The sequence below is a fragment of the Canis aureus genome, chromosome 30 (assembly GCF_053574225.1).
Source record: "Canis aureus isolate CA01 chromosome 30, VMU_Caureus_v.1.0, whole genome shotgun sequence".
Lineage (NCBI taxonomy): Eukaryota > Metazoa > Chordata > Mammalia > Carnivora > Canidae > Canis > Canis aureus.
The window spans coordinates 5,849,546-5,872,596 of record NC_135640.1 but is presented as its reverse complement, the minus strand read 5'-3'; the positions used below and the strand labels follow the sequence as shown (position 1 = coordinate 5,872,596).

Here is a 23,051-nt window from a genome sequence, read left to right as displayed (position 1 = left end):
TACCTCTCATTTCAACTCACTTCATGCCACCTACATGTGTCAATCAAATTGGGAACATGAAAAAAGAGGAAAAAAGGTCTCTTTATCAAGTTCATTGGGAAAAGTTGTTAGTGGTATCCATCATTAGCCTCCTTTATGTCCTTTTCCTAGACTCTTTCACCTTGGAATGCATATGGTTGGCCAATACACAGAGACCTTTTTAAAACCATGACTTGAATTTACTTGGTCTCTGTCAAAATAATTAATTACAAGTTTCAAAAGTTAAGAAGCTAAGACTTTCGATACCTTCTTTGCAAACTGCCATGTACTATGGCATCTGTTTTCCTGCCCAACTCATACCAGAAGCAAAATGTGATTCACAAAAGTCGAGCTCCCCTAAACTCGTATCAAAAGTGGGATTTTACTTTCCTTTGACTTATTAATGCTCAAGATGTCTCATAAGAAGTGTTTAGTTATTATTTGCCCTACTCTTTTAGCTTGCTTTCAGAGTTAGTATCTAGGTACATGTTCAGAGTATGTTCCTGAGTTCAGTTCTGACTCATTCACATTTAAGAGGTGGTTTTGCTCAGTTTCTTATCATAGTACTTGCTCTGCAGAAACAAAGAATAAGATAGATAAAGAAGAAGGTAAGGAAAATAAAAGCTTGCAGCTTGTTCTACTTTCTCTTGCCCCAAGGCCAGAGACTATAAGGAGGTACCCACCCTACATATATGCATATACTCCCTATGACAGTAATTATCATTTTACATTTTTGTAATTTATTTCCATGTATTTCTCTACTCTTGAGATGCTTAGGATAGGAACTATGTCTTACTTGCTTCTGTATTCTTAGTACCTGGGAAACAGTTGTCATTAAAGAACTGTTTAGGGGCACCTGGGTGGCTCAGTCAGTTAAGCATATGCCTTGGGCTAAGGTCATGATCCCAGGGTCCTGGGATCCAGCCTCAAGTTGGGAGTCCCTACTCAGTGGAGAGTCTGCTTCTTCTTCCTCTGCCCCCTCCCCATCTCTCATGTGTGCTCTCTTTCTCTCTCTCTCAAACAAGTAAAATCTTTTTTTAAATAATAAAAAATAAAGAAGGGTTTAATAAATGTTTTTAATAAGTAAATGAATACATGGATGAATATCGGAATATTAAGTTGTAGCTCTTGAGTGTAGCTAAAGGTGTAGCTCAAAATTATAGGACCTAAAACAAAGGTACAAATAACTATAAGGCAAAGGAAAAAATGATAACTACAGATAAAAGTACAGATTTATCTCACAAATTATTTTACTATATGTTACTCTAATGTTACAAGACAGACATTTTTATTTAAACCAAATCTCTATTATCTTGTTGTTAAGTATTAATACATGAGATAGGAGATATAAGTGTGGAGAGTAGGTATGGCCAGACAAAAAAATGGGAGTGGGGGAAGACTGAAAGAGTGAGAGATGGGAGTTATTACTGAAGGTATATATTGGCACAAGCATTCTAGAAGTAACGGGCAATACTTAGTAAAACTACATATGAGAATGCCCCTTGACGCAGGGATCATGGTTCTGGATTCATGTCTCAGAGAAATTCTCACGTGGCCTGTAAAATAAAGATTTTATTTATTTATTTATTCATAGAGACAGAGAGAATGAGAGGCAGAGACACAGGCAGAGGGAGAAGCAGGCTCCATGCAGGGAGCCCGATGTGGGACTCGATCCAGGGTCTTCAGGATCACGCCCCGGGCTGCAGGCGGCACTAAACCGCTGCGCCACCGGGGCTGCCCGGCCTGTAAAATAATAAACAGTTCTCAGGCCCCTGGGTGGCTCGGTAGATTAAGCATCCAACTCTTGATATCAGCTAAGGTCATGATCTCAGGGTTGTGAGATCAAGCCCTGCTCAGGAGAGGGAGAGAGAGAATCTTAAAGCTATGAGCCTTTGTTTCCTCCTTTTTAATATAGGGATGATACCTTGTGAACTCTTTTTCTCAGTGCTAATATAGAATAATAATATCTTCAGAAAACAAAGGCTCATAGAATAATGACCATCTACAGTGTTACTTTGTACCAAGGATTCTAAGCTCTTTACATATGTTAACTTACTTAATTGTAAGAACTCTATTATCCACATGTTGTATAAAATAACATCATCATCCCTCTTAGTGAGGACCACCCTAAGTAAACATTTTTATTCTCCTGGCATTCTTGTGAGTTAGATATTATTATTCTATACTAAAGTTGAGGTAAAAAGTTCACTAAGAGGATGATGTTTCAGTAGATACCCAAAAATAAAGAAAGCAGACCTGCCAATATCTTGCAGAATAATAGTCAAGATGGGAGGAGCAGCAAGTATGAAGGTCCTGAAGCAGGAGTTTTCATGGCATGTTACAATGACAGCAAGGAGACCAGCGTCACTATCAGCAGAGTGAGTGAAGAGGAAATAGAATGAAATCGGAAATGCTGGGGATCAGAAAACATAGGGCTTTATAGATCATTTCTCTGTCTGAGTGACATGACTTACTTGACTTTCAAAAGATGCATTCTGATATCCATTTTGAGAATAAACCAAGGGGCCCAAGCACTGAATTAGGGAAGAACATTAGTAGACTCAATAACCAGCAAGAGATGATGATAGAGACAGAGAGAAGCAGAGGGATTTTTGTTTGTTTGTTTGTTTAATGCACTGTGTGGAAAAAATAAGAAGACAACTTCATTTTAAGAATCTGGAGTTGAGGAAATGATTCAGGCTGTAGAAATAAATATGAAAATTGACAGTGGTCACGAAATCTGAGACCTGAGAATTGTCTAGTGCATAGCAATATGAAGATCTTCAGAGACACCTGACAAGAGAGTTTCAAGCAGTGTGATGGGCCAAAAGCTAATTAGACTCAAATAAGAATGGGAAGAGGGGAGTTAAAAAGAAATAGTATAGATAAATGTTTGAGGAGATTTACCATAAGGAAAAGAGGTGCCATAAGGAAAAGAGGTATCAGTAAGTAAACATAAGGTCAAGGAAAAAGTGTTTAAAGCTGACATGAGATTTTTGCACATTGACAAGAAACAGGGAAAATTTGATCATCCTAAAGAGTTGGGAGAGTTTGGGGAACTATAGCCTTGGGTAGGCAAAGAGGGTTGAAATGAAGTGCAATAGAGGAGAAGTTAGCCTCGAAAAGCATTAAGGTAGCTTACAGTTACAGGATGGTCGGCGGGATGTGTGGCACATGTGTAAGTGGTCCGTGTAGTCATAGTTTGAGAAGTCTTTTTGGTTGCAAATCAGTTTTCCTAGAGAAATAGGAAGTAAGGTAATCATCTGTGAGAGAGTTTGGTGTTGTGGAACAGATCTAAGAAGAGAGGGGAAATTTTAAAATTCTAATGAAAAGTTATTGGAGAATTAACAGACAAGGGAAACTTAAATTTAGAAGTCCTGGATTTCAAGCCTTGCTAGGTTGGTTTTTTTGTAGCCGTATTCATTTGCAAAGGCAGAGCTGAATTGAGCCACATTGGAAGTTTTCCCAGGGGAGCATTCAAAGCCAAAAAGGGACAAATGGCTCTCTGCTCCTCCCCATTCGACAGACATCTTCTGGTGCAGCGCCAGCTCCGTCCGGAGACACGATGGTGAAGATTGGAGTAAACGGATTTGGCCGTATTGGGCGCCTGGTCACCCAGGGCTCCTTTTAATTCTGGCCAAGTGGGTATTGTCACCATCAGTGACCCCTTCATTGACCTCAACTACATGGTGTACATGTTCCAGTATGATTCTACCCACGGCAAATTCCACGGCACAGTCAAGGCTGAGAACGGGAAACTTGTCATCAACGGGAAGTCCATCTCCATCTTCCAGGAGCGAGATCCCGCCAACATCAAATGAGGTGATGCTGGTGCTGAGTATGTTGTGGAGTCCACTGGGGTCTTCACCACCATGGGAAGGCTGGGGCTCACTTGAAGGGTGGGGCCGAGAGGGTCATCATCTCTGCTTCTTCTGCTGATGCCCCCATGTTTGTGATGGGCATGAACCACGAGAAGTAGGAAAACTCCCTCAAGATTGTCAGCAATGCCTCCTGCACCACCAACTGCTTGGCTCCTCTGGCCAAAGTCATCAATGACCACTTCGGCATCATGGAGGGCCTCATGACCACTATCCATGCCATCATTTCCACCCATAAGACCGTGGATGGCCCCTCTACGAAACTGGAGTGATGGCCGAGGAGCTGCCCAGAACATCATCCATGCTTCCACCGGTGCTGCCAAGGCTGTGGGCAAGGTCAGCCTGGCATGGCCTTCCGTGTCCCCACCCCCAATGTGTCAGTTGTGGATCTGACCTGCCGCCTGGAGAAAGCTGCCAAATATGATGACATCAAGAAGGTGGTGAAGCAGGCATCAGAGGGCCCCCTCAAGGGCATCCTGGGCTACTCTGAGAACCAGGTTGTCTTCTCCAACTTCAACAGTGACACCCACTCTTCCACCTTCAACGCCGGGGCTGGCATTGCCCTCAATGACCACTTCGTCAAGTTCATTTCCTGGTATGACCATGAATTTGGCTATAGCAACTGGGTGGTGGACCTCTTGGTCCACATGGCCTCCAAGGAGCAAGAGCCCCCTGGACCACCAGCCCCAGCAAGAACAAGAGAAAGAAAGAGGCTCTCAGCTGCTGGGGAGTCCCTGCCCCAACTTAATCCCCCAACACACTGAGAATCTTCTGACCTTCAATATTTACATCCCAGACCTCCTAAGGAAGGGGAAGGGCTTGGGGAGCCCTACCTTGTCATGTACCATCAATAAAGCATACTGTACCCCCCCCCCCAAAAAAAGGGACAAAGGGGTTAAAAGAATTTGCAAAGAAGTGATCATAATAAGGACCTTAGGATCTAGAAAGACAAGACAGGGGGTGAGAGTTAGTGAAAAGCTGGATAATAGATTGTAAGTTCCAATGAAGTTGAAAAATAATATGAATTGAGATATTACATAGATTTGGCTAGTAAGACAGAAGCTAAGACTTGGAGGGGAAGACGTTCAGAACTGAAATTCTGGGTGATTACAAAAAAAAAAACTGGTATATTATCATGGGAATGAATGGCTGAGATAGAAAGGGGGACAAGACAATTTTAGGAAGAAAAAGTCTGGTAACAGGCTAGAATATTGAAAGAGCCATCAGCATAGCTATTAAAACTGCTAAGAATTTGAACACCGCCCGTGCTAAAGTGACAAGAAATGAAGTCTTGAAGAGATGACCAGAATGCGGCATTTGCGTACATTAGATTATGTCACAAGAATAATTCTTTCTCGGGATCCCTGGGTGGCGCAGCGGTTTGGCGCCTGCCTTTGGCCCAGGGCGCGATCCTGGAGACCCGGGATCGAGTCCCACATCGGGCTCCCGGTGCATGGAGCCTGCTTCTCCCTCTGCCTTTGTTTCTGGCTCTCTCTATCTCTCAGTCTTTCATGAATAAATAAATAAATAAAATCTTTAAAAAAAAAAATTCTTTCTCAACTCACGTTTTGTTAAAGATTTTATTTATTTGTGGGACAGAGAGAGCAGGCGAGTGCAGGCAGGGGAAGCAGCTGAGGCCTGGGAGACTGGGGCTGCGGCGGGGCGGGGAGCCCAGGGGAGCCCAGGGGGGCCCAGGGGAGCCCAGGGGGGGCCAGGGGGGCCAAGGGGAGCCCAGGGGGCCCAGGGGAGCCAGGCGGGCTGGATCCCAGGCCCGGCCGCGGCGGAGCCAAGCCCACCTCCACCCCCAGCCCCGGGTGCCCCTGCGTGGGCTGCGGGGAGGGTCCGGCCCGGCCCTTCCGAGGTCGGCCGCAGAGGCCCAGGTGGCGGCCCGGGGTTCTAAGCCGGCGCCCGACGGGACAGGGGTACCGAAGTGGCCTTGACAGGGCGCAGGGATATTAGGATAAATTTCAAACTCCTTGTCTTGGCAAATGCAACTTTTAGTGATCTGGCCCTTGCCTACCCGTCCAGTTCCTGGTCTCTTTCTGCTGCACTATGTTGTGCTTGGAAGGTCCTTGCCTCATTTATATGTCACCACCCCCTTCTGCCTTGAAACTCAGTGTGATGTAATAGGTTCTGGAGAAACTTCCTTCCCCCTTCTCACATGTCCCTCTATTTGAAACTCTGCGGAACTGGGATCCTGCACAACACTGTCCCAGGCCGCTGGGATTCACCTTTCTGTGCTCCCTGCCACACCCTTAGGGCAGCACCACGTGTAATTTGTCTTTGTTTACTCCATGATTAAAAGTCACTGGTACACAAAGCAGGCAGTTAATAAACATTGGCTGAATGAATGAATGAATGAATGAATATGTATGTGTCTTTGTTTTGGTTTTGTTTATTCTGTGGCTTTTCATGAAATGCAGATTTTTTAAAAGTCTGTTTTCCTTTTGAAAAAAACCAGCACGGGTTGTTGCACCAAATGTTTTCTTTTATTCCTCAGCATGTCCAGCTCTCTGAGCAACCATTTCTCCTTTTGTAGAGCTTAATCTGTCTTTGAATAATTAGTATTTAAACCATTAAAGTCCTTCTCTTGACAAATTACCATGATAATAATAAAACCACAAAAAAGTCTTTTTTTTCTGTGCCTTAATAAAACACAATTAAAATTTAATAAGAGCTCTGTATTTCCATTTATCCAATTCTGCACATCCGGAGAGAGGCAACCGAGGTGTTACAACAGGACCAATTAACTAGCCAGTTGTGGTTAAACTCCAATTCACAGAGAGGTGAGTGTAATTCTGCACTTAACATTCCAGCTCATGGCTTTTTTTGAGCAGAACATCCGCTTTTTTGTTTTTTTCAGTCCTGTCCACATTTCAGTATGTTGCAGAGCTAAGAGGTCTCAGTTTATTATATTTGTTGATATTATGATATTTCTCTAATGTTTTCTTCATCATCCATTTTCTTCCAACAGATTAATGTCTAAATACCATCGTTTTAAGATGCATTTCCCTTTACATCACTTACCACCACTGTCCTCACAGAGAAGAAAAGGAGAAAATCAGAAATTGAACATATACTTTTAAATGACTAGAGGTCATTTTAAAAGTACAAGCAGCAGCAGCAGCAGCAGCATTTTCCAAATATTGAAAATATCCATGAAGGATTCTTGCAGAAGTATACACTTTCCCTTTTCTAAGATTCGAAAAATATACTTCGAAACACGAGCGAAATGGAATTAACATATGCTACTGCCTTTGGCAGCCCGCAGGCCTGACCCCGGCCCTGTCACTCCGTCCGGCGGGGACGCCGAGGGCGACCCGGTCGCAGGCCACACAGGCCCAGCGCGCCGACCCGACCACGAGCAGGGGGCCCGAGAGACCCCGCTGGGAGGCGGGAAGAGGCGAGGAGGGGCTGCGAGACCCCTGCCCGCCCGCGTCACGTCGCCGTCGGCCGGTGGCCCCGGGAGGGCCGAGGCTCACCCACCCGCTTTGCGGTCCGCTTCGATCAAGTCCTGGATGGGCCTCGCCGTTGCTTAGGAAGATATTTAAAGTCTCAACATGAAAGATACGCTGCGTACTTCGAACCCGGTAAGTCACAGTGACAGCTTTCGGTGGAGGCATTTGTCTGGGAAACCCAGGAAAGCTCGTAGAAACCTGAGAGTAGGGTCCCTGGGCGGCGCAGCGGCGTGGAGCCCGCCTTCGGCCCAGGGCGCGATCCGGGGTCCGGGATCGAGTCCCGCGTCGGGCTCCCGGGACGGACGGAGCCTGCTTCTCCCTCTGCCTGTGTCTCTGCCTCTCTCTCTCTCTGTCTCTCTCTCTCTGTGTCTATCATGAATAAATAAATAAATAAATCTTAAAAAGCAAAACTAAAAAACAACTAAGAGTAGTTGTTGATTCTTTTTTTAAGAAAGACTATTTGTGGTCAGGAGAAACAAAACTGGTGTTTTCAAAAGGTAATCATAGAATCATAGTGATAATCAACAGAGTGGATTTTTTTTTTTTTTTTAATTTGAGGGTCAGACATATTTGAAGTGTTCTATATTCTCACACTTTCTTTTTTTCTTCTGTGGTATTGCCACCGATGTTCTTATTTCTTAAAAAGACTGGAGCTCACAATGTTTTTAAAAAGTAACTACAGGACCTGGAACATGTGTTTTGTTTTGCTTTTTTACCTTTGATAATGCTATAAGTTTTATTTCTTATGATTGCTGATATTCCTTAAGAAGCACTGTTGATAGATTAATACATTGGAAGAAAATTATGGATTATTTAGAAACTAATGAAAACATTGCCATGGATTTAATAGCCAGTAAAGTAATTAAAACTGTTTTACTTGCTTTCATTTTTTTTTTTTTGATGTGCCATTGAAACTTTTAATGTTAATTCCAGAGAAAGGAAAATATTATGACATGCATTTTATTGCCTTTCCATCTGACTAAAATTAGTTAGAACTGGTTTAACTATACCATCTAAATAATACCAGCTTGAATCTCTCTCAGGCATTTGTATTAAGTTCTGAGCGTCGTTTTTTTATTTACATATACTGAAATTTCACTTTGGCTGTGTTTACATGTATACCTGTCTAATATTTTAACTACATTATCTGCATTCCTAAGGTTCATTTGAAATGGTTTAACTAATATTCTTTTAGACTCAGGATTCCTGTTTGGGAGGGAGCTGGAAAGGTAATGGAAACACCTGCATTTTCAGGATCATTTGAATGGACACTTCCATACTGAAATAATCTATATTTCCTTTACCATTTGCCTCTAAATTGTCGTTATACACCTTTTTGACATTTTCCAATACAACAATTTCAAGATGAGACAGATTTCTTTGCTTGCATTTTGTAGGAGTTAGGCAACTTGAAATTTTCCGACTGGCTATTTTTTACTGCAATCTGGTTGTTCTCAATCTTGGCTGGGAGCTCTGAAAGCAAACTGAAACCCAGGCCTCACCCCACACCAAATGAATCAGAACATCTGTGGGCAGGGACAAAGGAGAGGCAAGGCAAGGAGGGTTTAATGTGTCATGAGCTAGAGAACCACAGCTATATAACCTCTGCAGTATTTTCTTGGAAGTCACAGTTTGTACCTGCAGGTTTGTATGAATAGTTCCTGATAACTATTTTAGTTTTCAGGAAGAAAACTAAGCCATCTCTACCACAGAGCAATGTGAACAAAACAATCATGTGCAAAATATAATAACCATAACAAACTGGGTTATTTTGTTAAAAAGGAAAAGATGTCAAAAAAATAAAATAAAAAAATAAAAATAAAAAGGAAAAGATGTCAAGCAAACATATTATGCCCAAGTGTCCTTTTGCAAGTTCATTGTTCTAATCTACAGAGTTTAAGAAATATCTGTAATTCTACTGAATGTATGTCTGTAGGGACTGTACTCTGTAGCTGGGGAGAAAAGACTATATTGACCACTGTTGGTGCCCTGATCAGGTCTCCTCCCATAGTTCTCCCTGGTTCTGCACTACCTTGCTGGTAATGCTTCACACCTGGGGGGGGAGGGGACATTCTTCTGAGGACAATCTGTGAACTTCCTGGTTGTGCTTGAGATTTTACACCACCACCGTGCCCCCACACTGCCTTCCACAGCCCATAGCCAAAGATTGACTAGTGCAACATACACAAGTCCAGCCCCATAAACATTAACTAGAACAATCTCGGGGGAGCAATTTACACTTCAGAACTCTACATGAGATCAAGCTGAGGCTCAACTTCACCTGATCATACCCTTACTTACCTTCTTCCCTTCCTGTCCTGCCTGCTTGCAACCATAATCACTTGCAGAGGAATCGGTCTCAGGCTTGTCTTCTAGCAAGTCAAACCAAAACTATAAGAGTATCTCACATAAACAATGTGGAACACATAAAGAACACAGTAGTGATACTGTGAATGAGTGCTGGTGTAAAGTGAGTACCTTCATTGTATCAAGCACTATGCAGACAAGTTTAATCAATTATTCTAATATTTACAATAAGCCATTATTATCACTCCCCCCAATTTGTAGATCGAGAATCAGAAGTTTTGAGTGGGCTAGTGACTTCCCCAAGGCTCCCAGCTAGCCAAGGGACCCAAGTAAGCCTACAGTTTTAACTTCTCTATAAATTCAGTGCTTAAATACTAATCAATAGATTCATATAGCATAGAGATCAATGAAAACCCTAAGTATAAAGAGCAGAGGTTGGGATCAAACAGACCTACACTTTTGCCATGGACCAGACAGTTATTAGTTGTGCTGATTAGCAAAGTTACTTAGGTCTATGACTGCAATTTATCTCTGCCTTGTCAGATTTTCAGAAATTCCATGAGGCTCTTATTTAAAGCTCTTAGCATAGGAGTTACTGAGAATTAAAAATAATAATAATAATAATAATAATAATAATAATAATAATTACAAAATTCCCTCTGTCGAAGTCACAGAGTAACTTAACATTTCAGTTACATGGCCAAAGTAGTTAGTAGTTAGATGTATAATGTTTCTTGGGGAACCAAAGTTTCTAATTGAGAGATTTGGTTAACTCATTAATATTGTGAAGGGGATATAAATATATTTTACACACATACACACCCCAATATGGTTATGGCTAGAATTACAAAAAAAATTTTTTTACATTTTTTTATTGGAGTTCTATTTGCCAACATAACACCCAGTAACACCCAGTGCTCATCCCATCAAGTGTCCCCATCAGTGCCCATCACCCAGTCACCCCAAACCCCTGCCTACCTCCCCTTCCACAACCCTTTGTTCATTTCTCAGAGTTAGGTGTCTCTCATGGTTTGTCTCCCTCCCTAATTTTTCCCACTCAGTTCCCTTCTTTTCCCCTATAATCCCTTTCACTATTTCTTATATTCCCCGTATGAGTGAAACCATATGATGACTGCCCTTCTCCGATTGACTTATTTCACTCAGCATAATACCCTCCAGTTTCATCCACATCGAAACAAATGGTGGGTATTCATCCTTTCTAATGACTAATATCCCATTGTATATATACACCACACCTTCTCTATCCATTCATCTGTCGATGGACACCAAGGCTCAGTTTGGCTACTGTGGACACTGCTGCTATAAACATTGGGGTGCAGATGTCCCTGGCATTTCACTGCATCTGTATCTTTGGGGTAAATCCCCAGCAGTGCAATTGCTGGGTCATAGGGCAGCTTTATTTTTAATTTCTTGAGGAACTCCATACTGTTTTCGAGAGTGGCTGTACTAGAATTACATAAATTAATGGGTACTTAGTTCACACAGGTCCTGGGACAGAGCAAGCACTAAAGGATATAATTTCCTTTGCTAAAAATGGCTTTATTCATACAGACATAAATGATTACAAAAATTAAGTGGAATAAATAAGTCTTTTATACAGAAGAATTGCAACGAAGTTACACAGATACTTTTCCCCCAAGGAGTTTTCACCCATTAAATGTTGGCTGCACTTAAGGACTTGCTTCCAAAGAATACAGTACAAGAAGAAGGGGGAAGTAGCTTATAGTGGAGAAAACTGTCAAACACTCACCAGTGTATGGACAGCAGAGAAACCTTGCAAACTCTATGTCAAGCCACATGATTAAGGTTAACATTATCAATGACAATGTATGTTCAGAGTCTATACCCTTGATGTAATAAGAATAGTACATCTGCAGTTTAAAAAAAAATTCATAACCTTAGCTTAATCATGAGAAAAACATTAAAATACATGAACAGTGTTCAGAAAAACAGCCTCGGTCTTTAAAAACAAAGTCTGAGAGTCACAATCCAGAAAAGTCTAGGGAGACATGACAACTAAGTGTAATGTGGTCTCCTAGATGGGATATCAGAAAAGAAAAGGGAAATGATGTAAACATCAAGGAAATCTTAAGAAAATGGACTTTAGTTAATAATAAGTATCAACCTCAGATCATTAATTCTAACACAGGGACTACACTAAGATGTAGTGTAGTTCCTCACAGGGAAAATGGCCTGTGGGGCAGATAGAAACTATCTGTGTAACTTTTCTGCAAATCTAAAACCTACTCGAAAATAAAAGGTTTATTTCTTTAAATGAAAGACTTCATGGAAGAGATGTAAAATGTGGGTAGAATTCTCTAAAAGGAAGTCACTGGCAACCATGAGAATGTAAAAAGCACTCAATGTCATACACACAACGTAACATTCAGCCTTAAAAAAAAAAATAGAGAGAGAAACTTTAACACACAGTATAACATGTAAAAAGCTTAAACATATGCTTGGTGAAGTCAGCCAGTCAAAAATATTGTTCCTAGAGTAATTAAATTCATTGAGACAGAAAGTCGAATAGTTGTTGACAGGAGAGGAGGGATGGCAAAAGGGGAGTTCCTGTTTAATCGTTAACAGTTTCAGCTGCGGAAGATGTTAAGTCCTGGAAATAGATGGTGATCGTCCCACAACAATGTGAATGCACTTACCACCACAGAACTGTACATGTAAAAATGGTTAAAATGCTAAGTTTTATGTTATATATGTTCTTGGTATTTGTTTTGCTTGTTTTTTAAACAGGTTCCTCTTCCAGTGTGGAGCCCAGCATGGGGCTTGAACTCACAACCCTGAGATCAAGACCTGAACTTAGACCAAGAGACAGATGCTTAATAGACTGAGCCACCTGGGTGCCACATATATTTTTTAACACAATAAAATAGGTGCCTAATGTCAAAATCAATTCATACATATGTAGTATTGCGAGTTCTTTGAAAGGAGGTATCATACATTTTTATTCATTTTATTATTAAAGATCTCTTAGTGCCTACAGTGGCACCTGAAATGGATCAGGCATATCAGGACAAAAACATCAGGACGTGATGCTTGAGATTTAATTAAATATGAGGGGAAGGTGTGATTTCACAGAAAAATTCAGAATTTAATAATATTACCACAATTACTTTATTTTACTACCACAACTTTTAACCATTATAATGGAGACGGTGGTTTCACACCTCGGGAAGAGTGGAGTTTTAATAGGGGTGTGTACTTTTCTTTAAATGTTCTATTGACGAAGATTAAAAGAGGCCCTTTTAAAAGTTGCCCTAAAAAATTCTTAAAAGAGAAAATGTTGTTTCAGAGATTTAGAATTTATACACTTAACATAAATGTTAACTTAAGCCAAGGCAATTCAACTTTTTGAGTAAATTTGAAATTCTTACATGCCCTGTTACTAAATATTATTTTGAAGCATGCTTGTAAAAATCCACAAGTTACACTTTAAAACCTTTTTGGACTGTGTTTGGCCTCTAGGCCTAGATCCTCATTCTCTCTCTCTCTCTCTATTTTTTTTTTTTTTTTAAAGATTTATCTATTTATTCATGAGAGACACAGAGAGAAAGAGAGGCAGCAACACAGGCAGAGGGAGAAGCAGGCTCCATGCAGCGAGCCTGACATGGGACTCGATCCTGGGTCTCCAGGATCATGCCCTGGGCTGAAGGTAGCACTAAACCACTGAGCCACCCGGGCTGCCCCTCATTCTCTATTTGGGCTGCAATATCCCTGGAAGAAGCCTCTAACATCCACTGTGTCTGTGCTTTCACTGAACTAAAATTCACACTGGACGATATATGTTTTTTTCTACTGAAGCTCTCTGCATTTTTCCAGAGGGTCTTGCCTTACAAAAATCAGAATCATTGATTGGGATACAATCACGCATAATTGTTCTCCTTTAGTGTGAAGTTGTAAAGTGTGCTTTTACAGGCTATATCTCCAAATGTCAGATATTTAAAGCACATTTAGAATTGTTAGCAGTACGACAAACTGACTTGCAGCTTGAGGGTAGCATTTGGCTGGCTAGTATTGAGAATGAATAGATAATGTTGGCAGTAGATACAGTAGATAACCTCAAGTGTTTTGTATTAAATTTTGAAATTTCTTTTAAAATACCTAATGTAATACTTTTCACTGACAATACCTTTAACTGACAAAGTACCATGGGCTAGGCATTATGCTACTCTTTTAAAAGTATTATCTGGGGGCGCCCAGGTGTCTCAGTTGGTTAAGGGCCTTCTGCTCAGCTTTTGGTCCCTGGTCCTATGATGGAGCCCCACAGGGGGCTCCCTGCTCAGCGGGGAACCTGCTGCTCCCTCTCCCTCTGCCCCTCCCCCAGTTCATGCTCTCTCTCTCTCTCTCTCTCTCTCTAGCTCTGCACTCTTTCTTAAATAAATAAAATCTTTAAAAAATACGTGAATTAAAAATAAAATAAGAGTATTATCTGGTTTAATCTCAAAATAGCCATATCAATAAAGATGATTATGCCAGTTATATGAGGAAACTGGGGGTTTAATGATTAAAGTTAAATATCTACCTAAAGATTCATGCAACCAGCTAGTCAAGAAGCTTGGTTCTATTCCAGGCATTGTGTACTTTCCTAACTCTAAGGAAGACACTAAACATGAAAGAGGAGTCTCAGGGTCCTTCTTTAATTTAGGTATATAGTCAACAGTTGAAGTCATTATTTGACATTTTTTAAGTTCTAGACATTTCCACTATAACATCTATAGTTTACTTCTCAATTGAAACTAAAGGCTGAGATTTGTTTAATGCTAAAGGACCATAACAGCTTAATATTAAAGTTTCATTTCATTTTTTAAAACCATATCTTATCCCTAACTATGTCCCACATTTTCCCTAATGAAAAGTCATCCATAAAAATCCTGCAAAGGACAAAATGAAAGAGTTGTGCCAGGTGCCAGATGGCTTTGGTGGAAGAATTTGTACCTACACAGGATCACCCTGAAGATGGTATAATGTCACAGGATCATTCTCTGCCACCTCCCGTTTTCTCCTTTCTCCTTCCTTCCCCCCTCCCAATTGATAGGTTCTTTGTCTCTTTTTTCATTTCTTTTTTTCTCTTATTTTAACTCTTTCCTTCCTTTGTTTCTTTTTCCCCATAATCTACCTTTTAGTTTGATTGGCTAGTCTTGTCCCCTAGAGGGAAAGGAAATCAGCCCTGGAGCCTGAAGAAGGAAGATTTAGAAAGAAGCATTTTAAGATCCACCTTTCCACTTACCCTTAACCCTTTTGTGTAAGCTACGTCTTTAAAATATTCTTTTGGCTCTGAGGTTAAAACAAGTATAAAAATCCATTTCAGTCCTTTCTCACCTCATTCCCTACATTTTCCTGCCAAAAATTTGGATATATGGCAATAACCCCTGTGTTTGCTGTTGGATCAAATTCACATTATTTTCCCCATTTTAATAATCATTAAATAATAGTTATCAGTTTTGTTTCTATTTACCAGCTGATGACCATGTCAGCTACTATGAAGCCATTAGACAAGACCGTTTTACTCAAAATAAAATAAAGCCTAAGTGAAGTGTTTTACTCATGACTCTGGCTCAGGCTAGAGGTTGTCTTTCTGCTAGAGGTTGTCTTTCTGCTTTCAAACTATTTCTAATTGTTTTATTCTGATATTTTGTATTTCACATATGGTGGTTGTTCCTCTTGAAGTCGCATGAAAGAAAAAGTAAATTAATGGAGCAACCTACCACTGTAGAATATTAAAGAGGCTTTGATGGGACATTGAGGAAATAATCAAATATTGGAAAAATGTTTAACTGCGTCTATTTAGGACATCTTTATGCATGTCGGCTCAGAAGGAAAAAGACCTTTATGCAGACACAGTGCATCCCAGGTGAAGCAGCTACCTGCCCGCCCAGGACTCCCCTGGGGGCGCGCAGCCTAGCGGCTCCCTCCCGGGGCGACTGGGGGTACCACCTTCTCCCTATACTCCTCAGGCTTCGCCTCCCACCCGAAGCCCCGCTGCTGAAGGTCACCTTTCCCTAAGGTCGCGGCCCCGCTCCCGAGCCGCCCCTGTCACCCAGGCAGCAAAGGCCCGGCCTCCTGACCCGGGCGGGGCCCCTCCGGGAGCCACCCGGCTCCAAGCTCACCTGCGGGCTGGCGACCTGCGGCGGTTCGCGGGCGGCCTGGCCTCCTCCCCGCGGCCCGCACCGGCTGGCGCCTCCTCGCAGTCCGCAGGTGCCGCTCTGGGAGCGCCCCGTGGGAATACCCTGTGCGCTCCACACCTTTTCACACTCAGTTTGCTGGGAAACAAGCAATTTCCTCATGCTTCCATTCCTTCATATTTAAGATAGTGTAAGGAAATTCTTTTTTAAGTGTTAGGGATCTTAAAATTCAGTTACTCTTAGTCGCAATCACCTCTGTGGCCTTGGCATCATTCAAGGTAATTAAAGGGACATTTCCATAACTTACAAAAAATCAATCATTGAGTTTTGAAAAAATCATGCACACACAGAAACAATTTTACCCATGAAGATAATAATTCCATGAAAATAAAGTCTGGAAATGGGTAAAATGGAGGGGCAGAAAGCTACAGTGAATATTCAGTTCAAAATTAAATGTTTCAATTGAAAGTTATTTTTTGCCAATAGAAATTGGAACTACATTGTATCTCCACGAGGAGAAAGTGGAGAGAGCTGAACACCGAAAACAAGTGGAGAGTCCGATAGCAGGAGCTCTCTGGGGCACTGTCCTCGACCTCCGACCTCGCTCCAGGTAGGCAGATTCTTTGACACCCCTGTGCCTCCAGCACGCAGCAACTGTTCCTAAATAACTGCAATTTGCTACAAAACAGAACGCAAATAATTTCTCTTCAAAAAACATTTCAGAGGACTCGTGGGTAACTTGCTCTTAGGAACCAACACCATGGCATCTGGCTGCAAGATTGGCCTGTCCATCCTTAACAGCGATTTGGACAATTTAGGGGCTGAGTGCCTCCGGATCCTGGACTCTGGGGGCCGATTACTTGCACTTGGATGTAACAGACGGGCCTTTTGTTCCCAACATCACCTTTGGGCACCCTGTGGCAGAAAGCCTCTGAAAGTAGCGAGGCCAGGACCCTTTCTTTGATAATGCACATGATGATATCCAGACCAGAACAGCAGGTAAAACCAATGGCTGTAGCAGGAGCCAATGGATACACCTTTCATCTTGAGGCAACAAAAACCCAGGGGCTTTGATTAAAGACATTCGGGAGAATGGGATGAAGCTTGGCCTTGCCATCAAACCAGGAACTACAGTTGATTATTTGGCACCGTGGGCTAATCAGATAGATATGGCCTTGGTTATGACAGTGGAACCTGGGTTTGGAGGGCAGAAATTCGTGGAAGATATGATGCTGAGGGTTAATTGGTTGAGAATGCAATTCCCATCTTTGGGCATAGAAGTCGATGGTGGAGTAGGTCCTGACACTATCCATAAGTGTGCAGAGGCAGGAGCTAACATGATTGTGTCTGGCAGTGCCATTATGAGGAGGGATGACCCCAGATCTGTGATCAACCTGTTAAGAAATGTTTGCTCAGAAACGTTCTCTTGATCGATGAAACCACAAGGAGTCCAGTGTTTATGCTTATGAAATCTTTTTACTGGAAGATAAGAATATTGACTACCAAACCCTATCATGGTTGAAGGAGTGCTATTTTCCTGAGCAGCTGCTCATTCCAGTGACTAAAATCTATTCTGCAGAATGTTCCAACAGGTTCGAAATTGGTATATATGACTATATTTTTAGCTATGGAATTTAAAGATTAGTGTGGTAAAATACAATTTTTACTGAGAGACTTGATTTTTATAAAGTAAAAATACACCTGTATTAAGGTTATAAACAGAAATGTGTATTAATGCCTAATGAAGGCATACTAGCTACTAACGAAAAAATGTTTTCTTCTGCATTTTAAATCTTCTCGCTTCTTGATTGTTTTCCAAAGCAAAGGAAGTCCCTAAAAAAATAATAATTTCAGAACCAAGTAATTAAAATTGCTTATGTCCATTACTGAGTACAGAAAGGATAACCAATATAAAGAAAATAAAAGCATGACAAGAGGAAGGATAGGGGTGGGGGGGGGGAAGATCTCTCTTCAAAAAAGAAAACAGTATTGTCCTTGCAATTCAAATGCCTTTGCCTATTATCATTATGTAACCTAACAAAAGTGTTCCTCCCATGAAATCCATCAGCACTGTTGTGTTTTATCATTCCTTGTGACTTTTAAATTCACTCTGGGTACCTTAGTGTTCTGGAGCCACTTGGAAACCTGAAAGAATAAGGACAACAAAAACAACTCTTGGAAGAAACATTAAGATATTACGTAATACTTTAAACAGTTTTGCACTGGAAGCCCATGTTTCCCACTCACCTGCTCATTACTGATGCTATAATAGGGATCAGGTCAAAAAAAAATTTTTTTTTCATCTTAAGGTGCCCATTTGAATACTCCTCTCCCCAGCCAAAAAAATAAATATATAGACCATGTCTGCTCTGAAAGACTCATTAAAATGAATTCAGAAAAAAAAAAAAGATGAAAAAAAAATTAATTCAGGTTGTGGCCAGGGCTACACTGTAAGTTAGAAATACAACTCTAGTAACTCTATTCTTAAAACAGACTGGACCATGGATTTTGACAGATGGTGACAAATTGGAAATAATTTACTCATTCATTTTATTATTTAGTAACAGAACTGACAATATTGACTAAAGCTAGTTCAGATTTTTAGTCTTTTCCTATAGCAAGTTTTCTGTTTCACATTCTCTTTGTGCTTCTTCCTTGATCTGCCTTTCTCACATTGAGTCTCTATTTAGTTTTAGTTTTAGTTTTTTAAAAGATTTTGCTTATTTGAGAGAGAGAGAGCATGCATGAGGGGCAGGGAGACAGAGAAGCAGGGTCCTGACCCATCAGGGAGCTTGAGGCAGGGCTCAATCCCAGGACCCAGGGGTCATGACCTGAGGTGAAGACAGGTGGGTTTTGTTTTATATATATATATATATAAATATATATATATATATATATATATAAAATATATATTTATTGAAGTTCGATTTGCCAACCCAGAAACCGAAGCCAAGAAATTAACATAAAATATTTACATCCCTAGGGTTCTTGAGGATAAGCAAAATCATCTGTCCAAAACCTTTCACAACTCAGGGATAACAGCATTCTCACAGAAAACAGGTCTCATTGAACAAGAGCTAACAATATCACTTAGGACAAAGATGACAAAAACTGATTAAAAAAATGAAAGGACAAGTGGTTAATGAAAATAAAAATATTAAGGTATACCTCCACAGAATTGGAGATGAAGGAACCGTTTGAAAACATGACAACATAGACATGCTTTAGATGACTCAAGAGATTAAATAAGACACGTGAATCAATAAGAAGAATAGGAGAACATGAAATAAAACAAGTAGCTTTGAAAAAAACTAAGAAAAGTAAATTGTATTTTAGAAACATTGTCATCATTGTAATAAAAAAAAAAACCAATAAGTCAATTACAATGAAAAAAATAATTAATGTCCTCAGTGGCCATATTACCCAGATTTAAATACAGGGAGACACAGATGTGGAAAATGCTCAAGACAGATCAAAAATATAATAATCAAAAAACAAAAAAGGTCTACTACATGTGTCTTAGAACTTTCAAGCATAAAGAAAAGGAGGGGAGAAGTAATACTTAAAGAGGTTTTTTCTGATCATTTAAAATGCTTAAAGAAAGAAACATGGATTCAAAAGGAAGTAGCACAGCCTGCCCCCCAAATTTAAATAAGCATCAATCTTCTATCCAGTCATATAAAGAAGAACTTAAAATATAGAAGAGCACTCTTTAAACCAACTTTAGGAAAAAAGGTGGATTTTCTAAAAAGAGATTGGGATTTGTTTTTTGTATATTTTTTATTGGAGTTCGATTTACCAGCATAGCATAACACTCACTGCTCATCCTCTCAAGTGTCCCCCTCAGTGCCCATCACCCAGTCACCCCATCCCCCCACCCACCTCCCTTTCCCCTTGTTCATTTCCCAGAGTTAGGAGTCTCTCATGTCTGTCACCCTAACTGATATTTCCCACTCATTTTCTCTCCTTTCCCCTTTATTCCCCTTCACTATTTTATATATTCCCCAAATGAATGAGACCATATAATGTTTGTCCTTCTCCAATTGACTTACTTCACTCAGCATAATACCCTCCAGTTCCATCCACTTTGAAGCAAATGGTGGGTATTCATCATTTCTGATGGCTGAGGAATATTCCACTGTATACATACACCACATCGTCTTCATTCATCTGTTAATGGACACCGAGGCTCCTTCCACAGTTTGGCTATTGTTTACATTGTTGCATGTAAACATTGGGGTGCAGGTGTCCCAGCGTTTCACTGCATCTGTATCTTTGGGGTAAATCCCCAGCAGTGCAGTTGCTGGGTCATAGGGCAGTTCTAGTTTTAACTCTTTGAGGAACCTCCACAGAGTTTTCCAGAGTGGCTGCACCAGTTCACATTCCCACCAACAGTGCAAGAGGGTTGCCCTTTCTCGACGTCCTCTCCAACATTTGTTGTTTCCTGCCTTGTTAATTTTCCCCATTTTCACTGGTGTGAGGTAGTATCTCATTGTGGTTTTGATTTGTATCTCCCTGATGGAAAGTGATGCAGAGCATTTTCTCATGTGCTTGTTGGCCATGTCTATGTCTTATTTGGTGAAATTTCTGTTCATGTCTTTTGCCCATTTCATGATTGGATTGTTTGTTTCTTTGCTGTTGAGTTTACTAAGTTCTTTTTTTTTAATTTTTATTTATTTATGATAGTCACACAGAGAGAGAGAGAGAGGCAGAGACATAGGCAGAGGGAGAAGCAGGCTCCATGCACCGGGAGCCTGATGTGGGAATCGATCCCGGGTCTCCAGGATCGCACCCTGGGCCAAAGGCAGGCGCTAAACCACTGCGCCACCCAGGGATCCCGAGTTTACTAAGTTCTTTATAGAGCTTGGATACTACCCCTTTATCTGATAGGTCATTTGCAAATATCTTCTCCCATTCTGTAGGTTGTCTTTTAGTTTTGTTGACTCTTTCTTTTGCTGTGCAGAAGCTCTTTATCTTGATGAAGTCCCAAAAGTTCATTTCTGCTTTTGTTTCCCTTGCCTTAATAGATGTATCTTACAAGAAGTTGCTGTGGCCAAGTTCAAAAAGGGTGTTGCCTGTGTTCTCCTCTAGGATTTTGATGGAATCTTGTCTCACATTTAGATCTTTCATCTATTTTGAGTTTATCTTTGTGTCTGGTCCTAGTTTCATTCTTCTGATGTGGCTGTTCAATTTCCCAGTACCATTTATTGAAGAGACTGTCTTTTTTTTCCAGTGGATAGTCTTTCCTGCTTTGTCGATGATTAGTTGACCGTAGAGTTACAGGCCCATTTCTGGATTCTCTATTCTGTTCCATGGATCTATGTGTCTGGTTTTGTGCCAGTATCAAATGTCTTGATGATCACAGCTTTGTATTAAAACTTGAAATCTGCCATTGTGATGCCCCTGGCTCTGGTTTTCTTTTTCAATATCCCCCTGGGTATTCGGGGGTCTTTTCTGATTCCACACAAATCTTGAGATGATTTGTTCCAAGTCTGTGAAGAAAGTCCATGGTATTTTGATAGGGATTGCATTGAACGTGTACAATTGCCCTGGGTAGCATAGACATTTTCACAATATTTATTCTTCTAATCCATGAGCATGGAATATTTTTTCATGTCTTTGTCTCTTCCTCAATTTCTTTCAGAAGTGTTCTGTAGTTTTTAGGGCATAGGTCCTTTGCCACTTTGGTTAGGTTTATTCCTAGGTATCTTATGCTTTTGGGTGTAATTGTAAATGGGATTGATTCCTTAATTTCTCTTTCTTCAGTTTCATTGTTAGTGTATAGAAATGCCATTGATTTCTGAGCATTGCTTTTGTATCCTAAGGCAGACGTTTAACTGACTGAGATAAAACTAGTTTTAACACTAAAACTACTGTTTTAACACTGTTTTAACACTAAATTTTTTACTTTTTTGTTAGTACCTAAGGTCCATCACAAATTGGGAAAGGAAAAAAAAATTGGGAAAGGGCTCTTCCCATGCCATCTTCATTCAGGGAAGAGCATGCACTCTTTGGAAAAGAGATAAGCTAAATGGCACCTTAGCACTCAAGTGCTTCTGCTTATGTTTCATTGGCCAATGCAATTCATGTGGCCATGCCTAATTTCAAGGCACAAGTTTCCTACATGTTCAGAAGAAGAAAAAGCTAAAATCTTAGTGAAAAATTTAATATCCACCACAGCCTGATTATTTTCAAATAGGAATATGAGATTGCATACACACACACATAAGGTTAGATTGATTGATTGATGGGTTGGGGATGATCTAAGCAGCTTGTTAAGACAAGAATACAGGCCCAAATGGAGCTGCTCATGCTAAGCCCTGTATCACCAAAACAAGACTATAAATACCAATCAGTCAAGAACCTACCTCATCAGCACTAGTAAGGTCATCTGGCTGCTAGATTCCTGCACTCCCCAAAAGGACAGTGACCTTGCAATAACCAACCAGCTTTTTTGTCTTGGGTAACTTCCTTGTTCCCTCATCCTTCTGCCTGTAAAAGACTTTCATTTCACACAGGTCCTCAGAGCTCCTTTCTGCCTCCTAGATAGGATGCTGCCCAGTTGGAATCACTGTTTGCTCAGATAAACTCAAAACATTTTTAATATGCCCCAGTTTATCTTTTAACAATCCAAATCCATTTCCTTGTACACTGCAATTGTGCTTGCTCTAGGATTATTATCTAGAATTTGAAAAATTATTTTTTAATGGAATTTCGTGGTAGGCATCTCAAAACAAAACAAAAACATACCTGTAAAGGAGATTAGGAGGGGTGACTTGAATAGGTAATCTTGTTATCTCTCAGTATATTTCAGTAAGTGGCTTTTTACAGAAAATATCCTTGCAGTCTTTTTATTTTCTATCTTAAATCAAAAGTGAGTGGGTATCAATATATATCTATATATATTTGAAGAGATTCTATCTAAAAGCAGCAATCTTGGTATGCCTGGGTGGCTCAGGGGGTTGTGTCCAACTCTTGATTTCAGCTCAGGTCATGACTTCAAGGTCATGAGGTGGAGCCCTTCATTGGGCTCCGTGCTTAGTGGAGAGTCTGCCTGAAAGTCTCTCCCTTTGCCCCCACCCCCCACTCTTGCACTTTCTCTCTCAAATAAATAAATCTTTAAAAAAAATTGAAAAGTAAAAGTAGCAACCCTACCACCTACTCCTTTAATACAATGCAAATAATTTTGCAGCTCTTCAGTATAAATGTTATTTTTCAATATTTCTGTTAAC

The 23,051-nt window shown here is 40.6% G+C and overlaps 2 pseudogenes; both read left to right on the top strand.

Annotated features, from left to right (window-relative positions):
* The first annotated feature begins 3,639 nt into the window (after window positions 1-3,639).
* Window positions 3,640-4,660, top strand: LOC144301546 (glyceraldehyde-3-phosphate dehydrogenase pseudogene; annotated as a pseudogene).
* Window positions 4,661-16,579: 11,919 nt separating this feature from the next.
* Window positions 16,580-17,482, top strand: LOC144301711 (ribulose-phosphate 3-epimerase pseudogene; annotated as a pseudogene).
* The last annotated feature ends 5,569 nt before the right edge of the window (window positions 17,483-23,051 follow it).